This window comes from Notothenia rossii (genome assembly GCF_949606895.1).
Source record: "Notothenia rossii genome assembly, chromosome: 1".
Lineage (NCBI taxonomy): Eukaryota > Metazoa > Chordata > Actinopteri > Perciformes > Nototheniidae > Notothenia > Notothenia rossii.
The window spans coordinates 56,653,269-56,676,220 of NC_136912.1; positions in this window are offsets into that span (position 1 = coordinate 56,653,269).

Below are 22,952 nucleotides of genomic sequence, written 5' to 3' on the forward strand. Positions count from 1 at the left end.
TATCTGTTAGATACGTGAACGGGTTGGTGGGGACCTGCGGGTTTCGCGTTAATAATAATAATAATAATTATGAATATTTAATATATAAAGACTATATATTATTGAATTACAATTAAGATAATAAGATTAGATATACTTTATTTGATCTAAAATATTGATGTATTTTCGTTATGTAGCAGCCTGTGAAAACCATAAGTAGTCAGCAAACACAACTGCAGAGCTGCAAACATTGCAAACAAACTAAGGTGTACAACACAGTTGTCTTTGTGTATTTGTGAATGAAGCGCCATCTCATGCTTTAATCCTGAAATTGAACAAATGGGGAAATTTGGCAACGCCCTCTTAGGAAATAGTGGGAGGGCTTTAATCTCCCAGCCACTGGGATCCGCGGGGTTTTTGGTTAGAATCCGCTGGGTGGAGTCCTATCTGGAGTGCTATATCTGTATAGCACATCACAATCACATAACAGAAACGAGGGGCAACATCCATGATCACAACATGTAACACAACATGTAACACTCATGCCATACTCAACACAGACCAGTGTGTGCAAGTGTAGTTCTCAGTGAACCATGTTTTTAAGTGAGCTGTGAAGGTGGTATGTGTATGTATGTCTTTGATTTGAGTGGTTAGAGAGTTCCAGTTTTGTATTGCTGTGACCGAGAATGATGACTGACCAAAAGTACTCTTCCTGAATGGGACTGATAGGTCGCCACGTGTGGAGCTTCTAGTGATCAGTCTGGTGTTGTTACTTTGAGTAACCAATGAGTTAAGAGGTGGATGGGCTGTATTGTGCAGGATTTTGTACACCAGAACAATGTTCCTATACTTTATTAAATCTGCCCACTCAAGATGTTATGCTTGTTGAGGATGGTACAGTGATGGGAGCGGTTAGGTTTCTGGTCCAGTACTTTGAGGGTTTGTTTGTACAGGGTTGCTAGTGGCTTCAGTGTGGAGCTGTTAGTTTGCCCCCAGCTTGTGAGACAGTATGTTAGATGTGATATGATCATGGCATTCATGTATAATTTGGCAGAATTCAATGTCATTGTGTTTCTTATGTATTTAGAATTTGTTAGGCTAAACTTTACTCTTTGGGTCACTTTTTTGACTTGTGTTTTGAATGTTAGATTAGAGTCAATAATGATTCCAAGGTACCTAACCTGAGGCACAATATCAATATTTTCACCTGAGATGCTTATATTTGACACAATGTTGCATTTTCTTTTTTTGAAAAACATTCCTACTGTTTTGTTTACATTAAGCTGAAGACAGAAGTGGTGTAGCCAGCTAGTGATCAGCACTAAAGCTGAGGTCAGTTTATCAGCAGCCTTTTGATTTGTATTGGCATGCACATATATCACAGTGTCATCGGCATACACTGTAGCTGTTTTTCCACATCAGGACAGACAGTTTAAGTTTCTAACATTTGAAAATAGTCAGTGCTTAAGTGTTAACTTGACACAGGAGTGCACAAAGGTTGGCTTTACCATTTGGGTTTTTCATTTAGACTCGTCATTGATTTATTGAATTAGCAAAGAACATGCTTTTCCTTACCGTAAAATGGGGATTCAATATTCTGGAAAATGCATTGATTGCTATTTTCTACATTACACTCATGTTGCTCTGTTATTACACCCATATTACATATTAATAGAACCCCTATTACACTCATGTTAAACTTTAGACCCATATAACACCTATTTAAAAGCAATATGAAACCCATATTACACCTTATTTACACATAGACACCGCTTGTCAAATAAATGTATTCCCAAGGATACAGAAACATCTTTGGGTTACATTTGTATTATTATCAAGATATGGATAGACCAGCATCGTGATAGAACATTTTAGCCATATTTCCCAGCCGATGTTAAACACAACCAAAAAAACGTGATATATTTTCTCACAATGCAACAAGCTACAAATGCTATTGTTCCTACAAGTACTATCATTTATAGCCCTTCAAATCTAAAAGGTATTTTCTAATCAACACGATTTTTTCCTTCGTAAAATCTCTTAATGTGAGCCATTTTAGGAATCTCCTCCCTCTTTGGGTGGTACATGTGTTCCTGTCTGTGAAGTACTTGAACAGACAGAGAGGAGATGTTTGTATTTCCATCTCATCCCCTCTCCTCTTCAAATCGTGTGTTAGAAAGGAGGAACGTAAAGCTCTCGCGGCAGCTTTGAGGCATAATCATGACACAATTAAGATAATTTCCCAACCACTGCTGGTGGCTAGAAAAGCAATTTTTACGCCTTGTAATCAAGTCTGGCTGTCAGATTAAGATAGCGGGTGATTTGAGGGAAATTCTCTTGGCTAACTCTTTGGAGTGGGATCCAGGTGGCCTCAGGTATGTATCTGCCCATTGAGGTTGCCTGTAAGGTAATATAGTTTGGAATTTGAAAATGAAAGAAACATTTGAGTTGTGTCTCTGGGCATTTGTCGTCCTATTACCTGCCTCTGCTGCCATCTGCTCCTGCATCTGGTGACTTAAAAGGAGCCAAGTGGCCCGTTATCTGGGTCTCACTTTCTTTCTCTGACTCCTTTTGTTCTGTCTTTCATTTGCCATCCAACGACAAACTCCAAATTCAACACACACTTTATGAGATTACCTTGTGTGGGGGTGAAGTCTGTGCAGGATGTTAGCTTCCTCGCAGCCGATAAATTCACAAAGATTTCTGTAAAAAAGGACTCCCAAATGAAATGCTTTATGTTGTTCAAGAAAGGACATTTTTATTTTACATTTTTTCAGCGCCTTCCAACAACAAAGCGTTGCCTCCCATGAATACACATGCCTTGTCTTTCCTTGACCCTATTGCTTTACAGAGAACATACTGTAAATAGGATTATAAACGAGTAACATAAAATAGAAGAGTGAGATAAAGTCTTAAGAGTAAAACAGATTGAACATTAGAATAAAACCCTCCGTGCAGCAGAGAGAGATATGGATGTTCTGAAGCCTTGCTCTAAAAGAATGGAGGGGTTATCAGATCTCTGAAGATATATTTTCTATGTTTATTTTATTTGTCTTGGTTGAAAATGTTTGTGAATTACATACTGTATGGATAAAACATAAAAAATGTTTTATTTCCTTGTATAACAAAATACATACAATAGATTTACATTACATTTTCAAATTCAATGCAAAAAACTATAAATATTGTTGTCAGGGTATACAGTGGCTTTAGAAATTATTCAAACCCCTTAGCAGATTTAAGGTTCTTTTTGGCCACTGATTTATGGGAATGAACAATAAATTGCAAATTAATTAAGAATAAAAGGTCTTCTATGGCACCCTTAAACTGCCTTGTCAGATAGTAACTTGATTTCACTCCCCTCAAGGCAAATTACATTCTTAAACATTATTTAGAAAAGCACATGTTTGGTATATAGCCTAAATCAACAGTGTTTGTCCAGACCAGAAACCGAGCCATGAGTCCAAAGTACTTCCCTGAACCCTCAGCATCACAGCAGACCCTTCATTACAGAGGGATGTTTTCTGATCTAAAGTGCAAAAAGAGGGCAAGCACTTTTATTTCTCCTCCTATACTTAGATAAGCCGGCAGTGGCTCAGTCAGTAGGAGCCGTAGGGTCGCCGGTTCCCCGCACAGACCTAAATATGGAGTGTGGTTCACCTCCCGGGCCCTGCCGTGGTGCCCTTGAGCAAGGCACCGGGCATCCCCCTTCCCCCCCACTCCAACACATCCTCACTCCCAGGTCGGCCTATGTTGACGTTATGTCAAGGTCCCCTATGTCGGCTTTTTCCAACGCAAGGGGGGCGGCCCTTAGCGTACATTTTCAACTTTCCGGGATGTCCATAGGCTTCTATATAGCTCCCTAAACGTATGTTGTAGACGACTTGAGAAAATTATTGCGTTGCTAGGCAACGCAATAATTTACAAACTCTTTAACCCTAATTATATTTAAAAACATTTTAGAAGGCCTCACGAAATGTGAAGGGATGTGTGTAATGTGGTGATTTACATTATTCACCCACGGATCTATGGGTTGGGGTATTGTTCCGCACGGACATTTTAGTTAACCGGACTTCCTGTGAAATACGAAAACATAAAAAAAAAAAAATAAATACTTTATTCCGAGTTTGCTTGCTTTTCTCTTTGGAGGTCATCACATAACGGCTTTGTAATACACGGTTCAGCGGCATTAAGTATTAAATATCTGCCGTAGTTTGCTATTTATAGAGCCCTGATGAGAAGACTTCTAGACAAACAGGAACAACTGCCGCCGAAACTGAATACGTGACGTGGATTTTTTTATTTAGCCTTTATTTATACAGGGGTAAAATCTCATTGAGACACAAGGTCTCATTTTCAAGAGAGACCTGTTCAGTGGTAACACGACCAGACAAATTTACAGACAGACAGGACACTAAACACAGAGGCAACACTCAAATAAAACATCGTAAAAAAAGTAGTCATTGAAATCCATTTACAGTCAGATATAGCAGGTGCAAACACCCACAGGTGATTTCTCCAGCTTTTTTAAAATGAGTTTAAAATCCGTGATGGGTATCAAACTGGTCAGCTTAAGTTCCTGCTGAAATGTGTTCCAGGTCGAGGGGGCAGACAGTGTATAAAACACAGAATTTGTGTGATTATACTAAATGATTTACAATAAACCGGACCCGTTCAAATCCAGTTTTGGACAGTCTGCCGTGGTTCCATCCCATTTCAAAGTGCTGCTCGACGCTCGGCGTAACCCTCGGCACACACTCAAACATCCAATCACAGAGCTTGAGGACTATCACAGGGTTTGTCAAGAAAAGCGGAGAGAATACTGACTTCCGGGTGTAACATTTTCTAAAGCAACTACTATGAGCTGCTCCGACCCTTGATCCTGACGGACTCCAACTTGTGTTTATTAATCAAACAAATAAATAAACACAAGGATAATTATGTGTTATTTTTGAGTAAATAACAGTGTGTGGTTTAGAAAATAATACAAAATTAGAAGGAAAAAACTATGAAACAATACAGATTTCAGTATTCTGAGCCCCTACTCTCCCCATAACTGACGGCAACAAAAGTCCTACATTATTCAATTAAAATAAAGAAGTAAAAGCAATAAGTGTGGCTTGATATTGAGTAAGGAAAAGGTTGATAAACGCTGTGAGAATGGATCTGCGGGTAGCATTCGCTCGTGATCTCAAGTCGTCTACAACATACGTTTAGGGAGCTACTGTATATGGGTATGACTGTGTTTTAGGCTGAAGAGTATTTTAACATTAAGATTACAAAAAAAACTACTGGCCATATATTGATGCAACTTAATTGAAGGAAGAAGCGCTCCATTTTGGATCAAGTTTGAATCACTGTGTGGAACACAAACACGGTCACATGGAGAAATGTGAGTGTTTTAGAGCTAGTAGTATTAATTAAGAATAAGTAGATAATATCCAAATATACAGAATGTAACTAACCCATTTTATTTGATCATTTAATCTGACTTTGTTACACAGCATTATGATCACTTGTCAGGTCAGATATGTCGACCATATTTATTACTTCATTACTTTTCAGCCTAAACATTTCATATTTACACCCATTAATTAGTCGGTCTAAATATTTTGTAGAATATTGTACAACCTGTTTTAATTTAGTCATTTAAAATCTCCATTAAGTAATGGTCAAAAGTGTGATGCATGTCAAATTTCAGACTTGATCCAGCATTAAAGTAATATCTTAAACACTAGCATGCACCATGAGCTGGTGAAAAAGGTCCAGGACTCTTTTAGTGCTGGCCATGCTGACACGTTTTCTGTAACTATAGGAACAACGCAAACACACAATATCCTCACAAAAAATAATAATTAAGTACACTTTCTAAAAACATTTCTCTCCGAATGTATGGGTTTTTGTGTTTTGAATTTTAATATCTAATGCACCTGACCTTTTAACACAAGAACATGTGCATGAGTGAATCTGAAAAAAGGTTCTGGACACATTGTAACGTGCACTAAACAACAAATAATATATGTTGTGTAGTATCAAATAGCCAACGTCCGCCACTAGATGGCAGAGATAGACCTGAGTATGGTGTTCTCTCAGCAGCCTTTACCCAACACACGCCGGGTAGAAACACCTCAGCTTATACTGCTATACTACTCATTAGGACAGCTGTACATGCTAAAAGATAGGGTACAGTATTACATGTATTCACATCAGCTTTTAAAACACAGTTGAGATCAAGTAAAATTATTATGATTATTTTGTCCAGTGTCCTTGGTCAATTTTTTTCATTTGAATTTGTATCTTCTTGTAGCGTCAACAGAAATGTACATGAATACATGTTAAGCAGCAGAGTTCCTTCAGTTTATAAAGGTTTGTGCACCTTTTCATTTTGAAAGAGCATTGATTACTTACCAGAGAATATCCCGTTAGATACAGATGGCTTTTCAACAGCTGAAGGGATATATTTTCCATTAGATATTTTAATTTCAACAGATGTATCAAATAAAGTTGTGTGTCCTGCAGCAGTAATGGGGGGACTGCTGACATCCTGTATGTTTGAATCATTTCAGGAGGAGTTGAATATTATGACAGTGGCATTCATCTTAAACTTTCTGCCATTTTGATACAGAAAACAAAAGTGTGTACTGGCTTGAATCTCTAATTTGATATTTTCTTTGCTAAAAAAGATTTCACTTGTGTGTGTGTGTGTGTGTGTGTGTGTGTGTGTGTGTGTGTGTGTGTGTGTGTGTGTGTGTGTGTGTGTGTGTGTGTGTGTGTGTGTTGATGGAAATTTGTATTTTAGGGCCTGGCAGTAAATGGCGCAGGCAGACTGTGGAATCCCCCTGAGATGGAGACTGGCAGGGCTCAATCACACAATGAGAGGCAACACATTCACATGCAACTGAATACAATGTTCCCCAATGCCCCCAGAAAAGACTTGGACATATGACATTTTGCTGAGCTTAAAAAAAAACAAGCATCCAATTTGCTTTCTGATTAGTCCTGCACTGGGTCTGACTCTACAGTTTAAAATCAGTAACCATATTTTGGTGCATCCTTGAATCTGGTGACAGGACACGATAACACATCCTGGGATTTTAGTGAGACAGTGAGGAGTCCACACACCTTCACATGTTTATACCACTGTGTCAGCACTTCTGCAGTTTAAAAGAAGGAAAACTAAAGGGAGGCGCTCTTTAATAAGAATTCTGCTCCAGTGGCCAGTAGGGGTCACACATGGCCACGGTATTTACCGCTCCCTCTACCATCCCAGTGTTAGGAAGGTCACCCATCAATCACTCGAGTGGTTCCTTGAATTCATGAAGAAAATGTTTCTTGCATGCTTCCTCTGTGACAAAATATTTTTCAATTACACTTGTACAAAATGTACAAAAAGATTTCACTTCTGCATGAACAGTCTCTCACTTGTGAGGAGAAATGTTTTAAAGGGTTATGTTTTAGTGAAAATCAGGACTGGCAGGTATTTGAAAACTAAAACAGCTGAAAACAATATATTTTAAATGTCCCCTATAGACAGGCTTTAATTTTAATTAAATAATTAATAATATTAAAAGAATGTTAATGTCTAATACATTATTCTTTAAATTAGGTTGATATATAATCTTTTAATAAAACTACAAAATCATCATAAATACAAATTAGATTCAACCATGAGCGATCAAAATCTAAAATGTTTTACTGCTGCTTGAAAAATAATAAAAAGGAGGCCCCCAAAGGTTGACGAACACCTGCAGACGAACAACTGTTGTTAAACTACAAAATTGATGATTATTATACTCAATGCAGATTAGTGTCACACCTGGGTCTGCTGTCGACCCACAGATCTGAAGTGGTGTTTCAGCAGAACAGAGTGTGTGTAGAGGTGAGTTCGTTGTTGTAGACTCTTGAAACTTGTTTTAGTTTAGTTTGTTTAGTTTAATGTTTGTCAGTGTTACAGCAAACCAGTATACATGAATAAGCCTCCCCTGTATCACCTCACCACCATTTTGGAACTTGACATGCACCAATAGCTTTTTTCTTTCCTCCACCAATTTCAGATTTTTAAAAGTCTAACATGCCAGTTTAAATGTTGGCCTATTTTGGTTTACTTTGTTGCATAGAACTGTAATTGACAGCACATTTTTGTATGATCTTGTAAAAATGAAATATTCCTACATATCAGAGAAAAAATGATTACCGGTATGTATGTTGGCCTATTTTAGAGAGTTAATTGGATATTATCTATCAAAAATTATGTATTTATTTATCTATTATACAATTCTGCTTTTGAAGCAGTATTCATTACAAAGATGTAAAGCTGTGTGTTAGAGCGGACACAATATTGGATTTCCACTGCACAGTTATTGTTTAAGAACATTTCAAGATAACAATATTATCCAAATATCTAAAGAACAGCTGTTATATTTGTTTTCAACACATAAAATATGAGTATAGAGAGAAGACTAACCATAACTGTAATAAAGTGGACAAAAAAAACAATTTCACTCATCGAGAGAGAAAACGCTACCAATGAACTGAGAAACAAACAGAAACAAAAAGATCACAAGTTTAGTTTTCTATCATGTGCATGTTGTATTACTAACATAAATATCATGGTTATTTTATACACCGCCATATAACGACAGTCCTTGTGTCTGTATTATAACAAGTTACATTATTTTAAATCCTATTACCAGAGGAAGAGACCCCGCGTTTTTGTCAGTAGAGCCGGTCCCTGCATGGGATTGAAAAAACATTTATTTTCTAGCTCTTTACCTGATGTTCAGAATAAACAACTAATTCTGTCACTCAATGCATTTTAGGTATAAAGGTACTATGAGGTTGTCAAAAGTGTTGTTGGGTTACGGCCGACGTAAACTGTTCTGTGTGAATTGTGATTCTCAATAATCTATTGCTTGCAAAAAATCCATCCACGCTGACCTTTATTAATGACATAAACTTGAGTTTGTATAATACGCAACAAAACAAACCAACAAAGCCCAAGGAGAAGGAGGCTGCATCCTGGAGCAGCGTCAGTCTGAACACTGCACAATTGTATTTCTTTCTTTTAAAATGTGTAATGCAGAAAAGAAAAGCCGTCATCACGCTGTGCCTAGCCTCAAGGACACATGAATGGCTCATGGTGAGGAACACTGAGATTATGTTTCTGCTGTTTGTTTTTACTACACTTCAGCACTGGGATGTGGATCGTAGCATTAAACAGCATTGCATCGCATTGCATCGCATTGCATCGCGGTATGACATGTGCCCTCATCTTCCCTGTCCTGCAGGAGGTTCCTGGTTGTTGGTGGTGAGAAATGACTGCAGGAAAGGGGATTTGGTGAGGCGCTTTCGCACAATGACATTGTCTGAAGTACAGCCTGCTCGACGTGCCACGCCTCAGCGACAGCCCTTTAGTATTTCCTGTCAAACAGAGCATTGTTGCTTTTAGTTCACCTTAAGTGTCTAGACAGTGGTTTCCCTGCTCCGTTGGTTCTCTTGGATTGAGGCCAAATCTTCACTCCTTGAGGTGATAAGAGTCTTATCTTGCTGTTAGAGGGGCTGGAGACTGGAGCAGAGCTCAAGTGAGTGTCACTCAGGTGGGAGTGTGGGCACCTTCCAGAGCAGCAGGGAGTGTTACACAGACTGACACAGAACATATTCACTCTGACTCATTCTGAGGAAATCTATTCAAAATCTGCAAACTTTTACAAACTCTCCCGTGTGTCTGAAAGGGATAGAAAAACAAATTCAGTTTTTATCACTTCTATAGAAAGTGGAAGTATTACTAATTTATTCCTCATCATTGTTTCAGGGGATACTGTATTATAATCCATTGAAAAACACACAAGGGCATGTGAAGGTGATGTACAAACATACGATAAATAGTAAACCAATGCCAAACAAGCGTTTCCAAAAGGAGCTTTTTACTTCCTGCATCACAAGATACATTTGAGATTGAGGTCATCCATTGACGTACAATGCACAGCCTACATTCTGCCTGACAAATGGCAAGAGGGTAATACAACAAGTATTCAAAACGCTTTCCTTTATTCTTGTCTTTCCAGGAATTTTTTTGTTGTGAAGTCCAAGGTCCCAAAAGTAAAAATCAATTGGCGGATTGTGCGCTGGTCCTTGTTTGAAGTCCATTGTGGCTGTATTCCCCAGCCAGGTAACACAAGAATGCTGCTTTTATTCTCTGCGTAGTTGATCCACAATATTGGCAAATGTTGCCTAATTCATCTCTATGCAAGGTAACTCTCCAGCTCCAAGTCATTCACACTCGTTTCTTTCCACTTTGAATAGTGGGCTTCTGTTGCAAAATGAAAAGGAGTCAATGGATGTGGATTATTTATTCAAAAAAGCATTATTATTTTGGAATGAATAGCATGGCTGTATTGTTTAGAGAAGGACACATCATTTTCTACAAAACAAGGCAAGATCTATGCCTAATTCATTCTGCGATCACAAAAGAAATAGATAAAAGGAGGCAGGGGAGGAAGAAGTTTGTCTGAATTCACAGTTCAGAGGTTTGACTGGTTACCACGGAGATGCAGCTGTTAAGCATGTGGTCCATTTTAGGCCATGTAAGACATCAAGGCTGCATTCATAAATAGTCACTACGAGTGCCACAGTGGACTATGGTACAAACTGAACGGTTCGTAAACTCGCAGCGCTGTTAGACCGCTGTGTGAGTCTCTTACCTCATTCACACCAACGCAACTCCGGTTCAAGTTCCGTGCTAGAGCTTTTCAGGTTCAGAACCGGTTCTTCGGTTTAGCTCCGGCTCTTTTCACACTGCCCAGAGTCCGACTGGTGCTGCGTCATTGCGTCATCGTTTGCGTCATAACGTAACCGTTTGCATGCCTGCTTCATAAAACCAAACCGCGCGGAAACCCCTCACAGCTGACACCGACAACAACAACAATGGCCAATTGTGCTCCAGCTTCCTCTGTACCTTTTCAGAAGACCAGATTCCCAGTAGGTAGCTGGTCTCTTCAGTGGACCACTGCTGCTTGTTAAAGGAAAACCCGGTGCTTTTCAAGCTCCAGCTCCGAACCGGCCCTGAAACACCATTGGTGTGAATCAGGTATCTGAGTCTCAGACGGACAGATGCAATGGGTAAAGGGCTCCCTTAACAAAATGCAATGGGATTTCCCCATAGGTATACTGCAGAAAATAAAATTTGTGGCCAAAACACGTTTATGATACTTAGGTTTGGTTTGTCACATTTACACCACTTTATGATTTTTCAAGCGATAATGCAATCTCCAGTAGTAAAAAGCTAACGTTAGGCTATAAATGAAGTACATCATGGTCACATGGCTGCGCAACACCACTGCTAAGCTAAAGGCGGGCTTATATTGGCGTGATGAAGTTTAGTAGTTTATTTAGTGACTTGCTTGCGGCCGCCATTTTTATGACATACAGTATAGGAGCTTCAGATATTCACTAGTGGTGTATTTACTGACGTATTTCTAAAAAGCGAACTTCTCTTCGGCTTGTGTTAACCACAGAGCCTATTTCAGGCTTCTAACCACAAACACATCCTAAAAACCATTGACTTGAAATGACCAGATAAACCACTCAACAGAACAAAAGCTCTGTCAGTTTCTGATCACATTATGTCTTGTGAATGAAAGAAGTAAATAGTCAATCAATCAGGTCTTCCTGTTGGCTTCTTGGTGATGTGGCATTCAGATTGTGATTAATACAGCATCAATAAGATGATTTAGACGTGTGTTTAAAGTTTCCGGCATATATATTGTTTTTATTCCTTACACTAGCTAACTACAGTAGCTTACATTTTCTCTAACTCCTAACGCTAGCTTTAGCCTGTGTTTTTGTTTAACATTTCTGATTAGACTGTTTGTCGTGTACATGTATGGCGACTGAATGTGGATTCTAATTGAATCCTCCTTCACTATTAATCTACAGCTGCTCCGTATCAAAAATGAAGCCAAACTGTTCAACGGATGTCAATACAAAGGTCAAAATGCAGCCTAAAACAAACTATGTAAGAGTTGTTATTAGCCTAGCCGATAGATGGCAATGTCTTGTGCTTCTGAAGCATTTGTTAATCACTTTACTGTAGGCCCCACCTGGCCATGTAAGAGCATTGAGATGTCAGTATTTCATATATATTAATTTATCAATATATTATTGTCAAAAAAATAGTTTAACATTTTTTTCATGCAACCACAAAAGGTCTTTGAGTGGTGATAAATGTGTATACAGTAGGGGTGTAACGGTTCACAGAATTCACGGTTCAGTACGTACCTCGGTTTAGGGGTCACGGTTCGGTACGTGTTCGGTACAACAAGAAAAAGCAAAAAAAAAGTCCCAAATGCATAATTCTAGGTTTGTTGTTATTTATTTTTCAACAGTAGTGCAAGTTTCAGTACAAAAATAAGAAACTAACATTTTGAATAATTAACTGTATTACACAGTTTAAAAAAAACCCACAAACAGTAGGCTACCACAGACACTCAGATGGCCATATTATCTATAATGGCTGATGTCAAACAAAAAAGAATGTCTTGAAAATGTTACATCATAAATAATAAGAAAGTGTTTCAAGAGCGCATAGCCGTTGAAATATATATGCCAATAGCTTTAGCCAGCGGGGACAAGCTGTTGAACTGCTGTTGTCTTTTGCCGGGCTCCGGTGATTGGAAAATCTGGGTGATGCCTTCTGATATGATTTAGCATGTTTTACGTGTATGCGGTATACTACCATTAGCATACCGCACCGCTGTCGAACAACGCCAATCCACCACTCGTCCGATCCACCACTCGCACTCCATCGTAATTGTAGTCCACAGGGAACCTGAAATGTTCCCACACATCTGATTTAAAAGAAGCAGGTGGGTTCCAGCTCCTGTGTGTTATCTGAAATCGCCATACTAACTGTTCTTCTTCTTGTATTTTGTTAGTTTTGTTGTGTTTTCTTCTTGTTCTTCATTTGTTGTTTAAGGGCGGCTGGCAAACAGCTTTTAGGCGCAATACCGCCCCCCTGGATTATATTTAATATAATGGATATTGCCCGTGACGGTTCGGGACGAATACGGATACCGTTACACCCCTAGTATACAGTGATAAATGTGCAAATTATTAGACTGAGTCCAGTAGTATGTTACTAAACACAACATAATACATTTAAAGGTGTCTTATCATGCAAAATGCACTTTTTGATGTCTTTTATACATAAATATGTGTCCCCGGTGTGTCAGGGGACTCCCAAAGTGTCAGAAAACAAAACTCTCTTTCTTTCCCTCCGCACCCACATCTCTAAAAACGGTGGTACAACGGAGCTGATCCATATTTGCATCCGATAGATATCAGAAACGTCGCTGTATCAGAAACAATGCGCTATGTGTTTTGGAAGTAATATGGTTTTTGTTTACATTAGCAAGCATCGCTAACACTCAGAGCTAATCTGTACTGGAGAGAGTTTGTGTAAAAAGCAGGAAATAAAAAAAGGAACTCACCTTGTAGTAAACCCGCAAGAAAAAAAGCATTTGAGCTCCATACTGTTTCAGAAATAACCCTTGAAATGGTTTGGAACATGATATGGCGTTTAATCAGGGCAGCGTTTAGTTGAGTATCTGTAAGGAGAGAGGAGACCTCACTGCTTGCCTTGCCGTGTTCAAAAGGGGGCTGGGCCAAAAGCTACTGACCAAGAATCAGCACTTCTCTAACAGGGCTGAAATGGATGGATATGATGGATGTCTCAAATGCATGATGTGTGACCCATAATATATGCCTAAAAAAAGCATGATAGGAGATCTTTAAATGACACATTTTTCTCTCTTTTTTATATTTTTATTTCCCAAATATTACAAGGAAGTGCCAAGAATATAATCAAAAGTTGAGATATATGTTCATTTATATTTCACTCCACGTTGTATCCATAGATTGTATGTTTATTCCCTGAATGCTGCTGTGTTTATAATCAGAGTGTTGTGATGCTTCAGTCGCTCTGACATTTTATGGTGCAGGCTGTCAGGCCTTGTCTTGGATTAAGGGCAGCATCAGGCAGACATATGTCCTTTCTCTTTTTGTATTGGTTGGGTTTTTTTATCTGGACGAAATATAATTTTTATCTCACTTCATTCAGAATGACAGTTCCTCAAAATCGCTCCACACCAAGGGATATTCATTACTTTTTGTAGACCTGCCTGGGTAGCCCGTCAACTTTTCATCTCCCTTCATCTCTCATCTATTTCACTCTCTCAGAAAGCCTGCTTTTTTTCCTGGCAATTTTCCTGCTTTACTTTGCTATGACCTTCCTGCTTAAATTGCTTGGCTTGTGTTATTCACAGTTTGAGATTTACAGAGAATAATATCGCACCATAGGATTTCCAACAATAATTGCCCAATAATTTGTGACCGAATTTCTGTCACCTGGTTGTCTGTATTTTCTCAGCTTAGATGATGGTGAAGGTGATGGGGGGGCTGTAGTCCTCATCTGAACCAAATTCTGAACCTGTCCAGTGTAAGAAAAAGTTTTTAGAGAGTACTTGTCCATGGACAAGTGAGTTTGGCAATTTACTTGTCCGAATAAATGTTTCACTTGTCCATAGCTATACTTTGTGCATGCTGCACCTATTTTTAATATTATTAAATATCAACATAAAGCATACAAGAATCTGGGTTAATGTAACTAAGGTAACATTTTATTGTTTATTTTAAAACAAAGCAAAACAAAATAAAAAGCACTTATATACTAACTAAGCACTTACATACTAACAAAGCACTTATATACTATCAAAGGACTGGCTTATCTAAAGCCAGTTGAGTAGCACTTAAAATGTTTTGGCTCTATGAAACCTGATGTACTTATATGATTCTGTTTTCTTCTAGTTTGTAACTTCTTGGTCGAATGCACTTATTGTAAATCGCTTTGGATAAAAGCGTCAGCTAAATTAAATGTAATGTAATGTAATTTCTTCATATTTGGCAAGAAACATGCTATATAAGAATCTTCCTCTTGGGGCCACTGGAATCTTCTTCTTCTGCATCGTATTTTACATTTTCCCACGGTTTTACGACACCGCTAACGTAAGTGAGCTGTAAGATTTTACTGCATGGGATGGGTATCGTTTTAATGTTACTAGTACTTTAATCGATACCGCTTATCGATCCGGTCCTTTAATGGTCCTCTTATCGGTTCTAAAACTAAACTAACTAAACTAAACAAATTGTAAATAATGCGAACAAATAAAAAACAAGTATTTACTGCAAAAATACACAACACGTTCTCACTCCCAACCCGTCACATATTGACGGACGGTCAGGGCCCCTCCCCGTCACCCTATTACGTACAGGGTACCCCTTGAGAGTCAGTTTTGAACGGACAGGGCATCCCATTGACTTGCATAGAGTTCTCTGAATGTTGGTAATAGAGGAGTTGGGATCGCAGCGAAATGCTCTCCGCAGATCCATTCTCACAGCGTTTATCAACCTTTTTCTTACTCAATATCAAGCCACACTTATTGTTTTTATTTCTTTGTTTTAATTGAATAATGTAGGACTTTTGTTGCCATCAGTTATGGGGAGAGTAGGGGCTCAGAATACTGAAATCTGTATTGTTTCATAGTTTTTTCCTTCTAATTTTGTATTCTTTTCTAAACCACACACTGTTATTTACTCAAAAATAACACATAATTATCCTTGTGTTTATTTATTTGTTTGATTAATAAACACAAGTTGGAGTCTGTCAGGACCAGGATCGGAGCAGCTCATAGTTGCTTTAGAGAATTTTACACCCGGAAGTAAGTATTTTCTCCGCTTTGCTTGACAAACCCCATGATAGTCCTCAAGCTCTGTGATTGGATGTCTGAGTGTGTGCCGAGGGTTACGCCGAGCGTCGAGCAGCACTTTGAAATGGGATGGAACCACGGCAGACTGTCCAAAACTGAATTTGAACGGGTCCACCCCGTCCCCCCCTCCCCCACCCCGTCCCCAGAACTACACATGCTGGCTATTGTGTGTTTTGCAACATGCTCTATGGCACGTCTCTACTGGGAATTGTAGTTTTAAAAGACGTTTTCGTATTTCCCATAATAAGAAGTTGCCAGTATTAAACTGTGTACATCCCTGGAGGTTGATGGGATAGGAAACACTGAAATGTAAAACATATAATTAGTAAACGGGTGAAAATGGCTTGTGCCCATAATGGGCAGCATTAATATATACTCACATGCATGGGCTTAGGAAGCATCCTCAATGTGGGTGGGACAATTTCACAGGGGGTGTGGGCAGGTGGTGGACCTCACCTCCTCTAGGGGGGTCCGGGGGCATGCTCCCCCGGGAAGATGATGTTTTAAAATATTGAAGTTAAAAGCATCAATCTGGTGCACTTTGAGAGCAACATGAAGAGATCTATGGATACATCTCTCAACACCCATATGAAACAGAACTGTAAACAGATATACTTTTTCTTTATGGATATTTTACAAATCACTCCCCTTTCAACTGTATTCTTGTTTTACTATCCTACAGTATGAGTTGGAATGATTTCATACATGTTATTCTCTTGTTTTTTATAACTATAATGATCATATAAAGGTGTGCCTTGGAAATACTTGTTTACATAAATGATTACCAAACCGTTTGAGACGCACTACTTAGACCAGGGGTCTGCAACCTCTTTGACATTTTTTGTCTGGAGCCGCAAAACATATTTCATAGCTTGAAAGCTTATAAAGTTGTATTTATTGTTATATCATAGACAAAAACTACAGTTTTTTGCATTTATTATGTATTACATGATATAAAGCTCTAAATAAGAAACAAAGAACTCCTATAAGGAGAAATACAAATAATACACAGGCCTACTTTAAAATAAATTAAACACAGCACTTGGGGAGTCCTCAGCACATTTGAAGGAAAAAAAATATAATTAAAATGGGCCCACTTTGAAATAAATAAAACATAGCTGCACCCTCAAAATAGTTAAAGGTTGGTTAGGTAAGAATAGAGAAACCAGCTTGAGTGCGCTAGAATTTGAAAATACACCACCGGAAATATATCCGGGTGCTAGTGGAGCACGCTCGTGAACTGTTAGCGCCACAGCCTCGCAGCGTGGAAACTGTGGCATGCATAAAAGAAGACACAGCGACACAAAAAGCACAGCATCTTTACGGTTCATGTGTACGGCTCGTGTGCACGGCTCATGTGTATGGCTCTGAGAATCTGCCTTGGTACAAAGTAGCAGTGAAAACATGGTACGGAATTTCATTGATTTGGGCATTCTCACAATAAGCAAGTGGAATGGATTTGATAATGAAGCACTGACACAGCGCTCTACAAAGGGCGGCGAGTGGATAGAACGATGCACGGACTTTCCACATGGTAAAAGTGGGGGGGTCTAAACTAATAATTTGAAAAGGTGGGGGGGACTTGTCCCACCCTCATATAATGGCTGCGACGCCCATGCTCACATGACAGCTAAGGTCAGAAGAGCTTTATTTAACAGCTGGTCTTATGTCTGTGGCCCCTCCTGTTGTTAATTGATAAGCCTGAAACATGCACTTGTCAAGGTTCAGAGGCAAATATGGCATAGCCATCGATCATCTTACATTACATTACATTGCATTTAGCTGACGCTTTTATCCAAAGCGACTTACAATAAGTGTGTTCAACCAACAAGATACAAACTTGAAGAAAACAGAATCATATAAGTACATCAGGTTTCATAGAGCTAAAACATTTCAAGTGCTACTCAACTGGTTTTAGATAAGCCAGCCCTTTATTAGTACATAAGTGCTTTGTTAGTAATTATATCGCTCGAAGTGGAGTCCAAAGAGATAAGATATACTTTAATGATCCTAGATTGGAAACATTTGCGTTACATCAGCATGTGTAACAGTTGGAAATATCCAGTGGTGTTTATTTGTAAATCATTTAGTATAATCACACAAATTCTGTGTTTTATATTTAATAATTCTGTGTTCTTTATTTATTGATTGTTCAATACCTGACAAGGTCGGAGATGTAAAATCTGGGTGGCAGGTTCCTCAAAAGTGCATTACAAGACATCTATCAATATGTATGTGTACTCCACCATTAAACCTTCATATTCTGCACATTTCTTATACTATCTACATACATCTTATAAGAGTATAATACATATGTATAATATCAGTTAAAATAAGTGCTTAAACATACAGTAGTTAGCATTACAGGAAAGCAATATATTAGTACTTTGTCAGGCTTAATATTTATACCCCCAAAGCTTTTTTCTTATTCAAAATAAGACCTTAACCTAAAGTATTCTTTAATGTTTAAATAAAGCCTTATTAGTGTGTCTGTCTCCTATTAATATCTAATCTAATAAAAATAATAAATTTCAATAACGTGCTTTAACCACCAGGTGTCCCTTTCTATCAGTTGTGCACCGTTATGGTGTAAATATACCAATATACCGATTGGATCAAATATAAAAGTCAGCCGAATTAGTGTTGATACTGCAAGGAGACGTATTGTGTGAAGAGAAATTGAAGATTTTGTTTGATTGCTGATACATTTATGATCCACGTCACAGGGCTCTATAAATAGCGAACTACGGCAGATATGTAATATTTAATGCAGCCGAACCGTGTATTACAATGCCGTTATGTGATGACCTTCAAAGAGAAAAGCAAGAATAAAGTATTTTTTAATTTTTTTAAAAATGTTTTCGGATTTCACATCAACAGGAAGTCCGGTTAATTATAATGTCCGTACGCAACAATACCCCAACCCATAGATCCGTGGGTGAATAATAATCACCACATTACACACATCCCTTCACATTTGAATTTAAATTTACATTAAAGTATTTCGTGAGGCCTTCTAAAATGTTTCAAAATATGATTGGGGTTGGAGTTGAAGAGTTTGTAAATGATTGCGTTGCCTGGTAATGCAATCGCACAACGGCACGTCCATTAATTCCACAACCACACACATGGATTAACATCGATTTAATACATTAATGTAGCCTTTGTTTCTGCTAAAAGAGGTGTCGACCAGCTGGGGCAACAAGAAAATCGGCAAAATCGAGTGTGACTATTACAAAATAAATAATTATTATATTAATATTGACAATAACAACCGACCGTCGGGGTAGCATTTGCCGGGGAGCGTTCTCATGGTGTCTATTATCAACGCTATGGGAGGTCTATGAAGGTCTATGGGACGCCCTGCCCATTGAAAACTGACTTCCAAGGGGTACCCTGTACGTAATAGAGTGACGGGGAGGGGCCCTGACCGTCCGTCAATATGTGACAGGTTGGGAGTGAGAACGTGTTGAAATACAATGGTACAGAGCAACACAGTTGGGGCACACAGATGCTGCAAAAGGCCTAACGGTTCTTCTGGAGGAAGATTGAGGTTGTGGTGGAACATTACGGGACATAATTAGTTGTTGTTTAGACAAATTACTCGTGTTACCGCCCTTACATGCTAAACTCTTATTGCACTTTTGGCAACGAGCATTGTCCACATCAAGACGGGTAAAGTTTAACCACACCTTGGAGCGCTTAGTTCTAGTGTGTGTGTTGCATGCATCTAGCAGCCGCGTGTGTAAACTGCCCCGCCCCCTCACAAACAGACGGGGGAGACAGATCTCTCGTCTGGATTGCAAAGATCGAAAATACATAATAGACGCATTTTGTAGTCTTATTGCATATTAGAACACTAATTGTTGGCGACACTAAAACTGCAATATAATGTTTATGTAGCAATAATACATATCTTTTTTAAATGTCTCCAGTACCGATAAAAACACCGAAAAAATTGGAGCTTAACGCAGCGTCCACACGGCAGCATGCGTTGAAGCTTGCCGGCGGGCGTGTGAGAAACTCGACCAACAACCAATCACATGAGTCTCCCTCCCCGGACACACAACCACGCGGTTTGATTGGCTGGAGCTTGTACTGGCATATGATTTGATTGGCTGACGCTTCCGTCCAAGCTTCAAAAGTTGAACTTTGCGACAGAACCACAATGCAGTTCGGCAAAGAGTGACGTCACCCCATTCAAAGTGAATGGGAAGAAGCGTTGAAGCTTCAACTCACGCCACCGTGTGGGCGGGCCGTGACGGCACTTACTTTAATAATTCCGCCGTGGGGCCCGTTTAATACCGGAGCTCGGTACCCATCCCTAATCACACATGACAAAGAATGAAACGTAAAGCGGTCGCAAACAACAATGGCGGACACGGACAATTTGCGAATGAGTTCTACCTTTTGTAAGCTGAATTTATCAATCATTTGTCAATAAATATGGGCGAAAAATGTCACTTGTCCGTCGGCCAAGTCGATGGAAAGATGTCCTTGTTCGATATTGTAAATAACACGTCCCGGACGATCAGACGTATGCTTTTTCATACACTGCTGTCATGTGTAGCCCAAACTGCACACACAGTGCACAGGTGAACAGTGGTTGACTAAAACGTGCCTACTCACCGGAAGTTGGCTAGAGGGGACGCTGGCGTGTTTTTCGCCGCTTTTCTTGCCAACGCTTATTCCTTGTTACTTACTCCCTGCCGTCAAATCTTTTTCACATACACAGCGAAAAGATTATTCTGCTCTGGTTTTGTGTTTCTGCCGTCTCCGTTGCTCAGCTGATTGTGTTTGGCTGCTGTTTAGCTCCTAGCCTCTGCCGTCCTGCCATTAGCAAAACGAGCTCACCGTCGTGCTCTGCTATCCGTGGAATCCCCGCTCTGGAATACCCTGACTGGGTTCCTGTCTGCCATGCTCCCAGGACTATCCACGAACCCTCCCTCAGTCCTGCCATCTCAACTGGGGTGTTTTCAATCGCCGCTGCTGAGGTTCGAGGTCCGGTTTCTACCGGGCTAATGGTGCTAGCTGCTAGCTGACTCGCTGTTCTTCCCACATGCCCTTCCCCGGAGCCTGCGGTCTTCAGACTCTGGCCCCCCGCACCAACCTGTGAACCTTCGGAGATAGAGCCTTCAGTATGGCAGCCCCTACTCTCTGGAACGCTCTCCCTGCGGAGATCCACAACATCCCCAATTCAAAAGGGCCCTCAAGTCCCATCTGTCTGCCAAGGACTTTGGCCCCAAATCTATTTGTTGTTTTGTCTGTCTAAACTGTTCGTCTGACTGCCTTTTGTTTTGTTATGTTTGTTATGTTCGTTTGTTTATACTTCTGTTCTTCCTTGTAAAGCGACCTTGGGTATTATGAAAGGCGCTATAGAAATCCAAGTTATTATTATTATTATTTAGGTGTCGATTCATTTGAGAATGAAAAATAGAACCAAACAAAGCATATATCTCAGATTTTTTAATTAAATCAGGGGTGGCAACAGCATTGAATGAGCAGGCCACATGCATGTTTGTGTTTGGCTCCAAATATTGCAGATGACAGAGGGATAAGGGGTCTGGAGGATCAGCCTGGATAGAGCTGCAGCACTTGAAAAGGTGGTGTATAATCACAGCAGAAATAGGTGATGTAAAAGCCTCTTTACACTATTTTTTTACGTCATTAAAGACAGTGGGCGCTTATCTCTTGTCTTGTCACCACAACACAGCATGTATTAAAGGGGATGCACATTCAAGTTTCTCTCCCTCTCTCTTGCAAAGAGGCTTTCATATTTTCTCTCTCACATTTGTGGACCATAATGGTGTCTGGAACTCTCTGTGTTCCATTGTCAACTGCAGGACTGGTTGTCCATTTGGAGCGTCTAAAATACTGGGAGGGCTTTAATCTTTCTTCATTATTTTCCAATTTTGGATAAATGCGCTCATAATGCCTCCTCGTCTTAGAAATGAAACTCTTTGACTCTCCACACCCCTCATTTTTCCTCGGCACACTTTTCACTGGCTTTCATCTTTTGACATGGGAGAAATAAGCAGTCCAAGTGTGCTCCGAACGTGGAGATGGAAGGATAATTGAGTCGATAAACATTGGGGTCAGGGTGAGACCATTGTTCAGGCTTCTTCAGGAGGTGCTTAGCCCAATATCAATACGCATATTACCATATTTCTGTTATTTGAGAATTGACCCAGGCAGAGCTACTGTGATTGTGTGGATAGTTAACAGGACATTCAGGGTCACACTGTGACTGCCTGCCTGCCTTACACTTCTCGACATAGAGCTGCATCTCGCAACCACTGTGCAATTTATTTTCATATCTGAGATGTGAAATGTAGAAGTATGACTGCTCTAATCCTGCACCAGTCTACATTTAGGATGTGAAAATGTGTATCATTTGCGACATGCTCGGGAGAAATAGGCCACATGGAATATCGATGTGCCTTGATCTGACCCCGGAGAGTGTTGTGACTGTGACGGATGTGATTGGTTGTGAATATGTACATCAGCTTGAATTGGTTGGTGCTCTTTCTGCTGGTGACCTGCAAACATATACAGCCCTGAGTGACACTGCTCACACACACAGTGTACCTTTGCTTCACACAGTTATAGGTCAGGATTTATCAGAGACCAAGGAAATTCTTACATTGATGGAACCTCTAGTGATGTATTTACACATACTTCAATATGCATCAATGAGTGGTTGTCATGATGAGCCATTCCAATCCAAATGAAAAAAACTCAGCTACAAGCTACTGCTGTTCCACTTTTTGGAAATAGCGCAAACCAACCAGCAGACGGCCATCCAATGGCAACGCCTGCCATGTACAGGACGTCATGCTGATTTCCACTGTGACATGCACCAATGGTCCATTATTATATCATTTGAAAGCACATTTTCTAATAACAACTAACATGCATTCACTCAAAATGATGAAAACATCTATGATAAGGTTTTTTATTTTATATGAGAAAAAAACTAAAAATTAAAAACGTCTCTAACGTGAGACTATACAACTTTGTAAATATCATACTTATCTTCCTAAAAGATAAATGAAAAGAAAACATAGAATTCAACATAATAAACATAGCGAGATAGAGTAACATTTTAAATAAAAAGATAACTAAATATAATTAATATATACATACACAGAC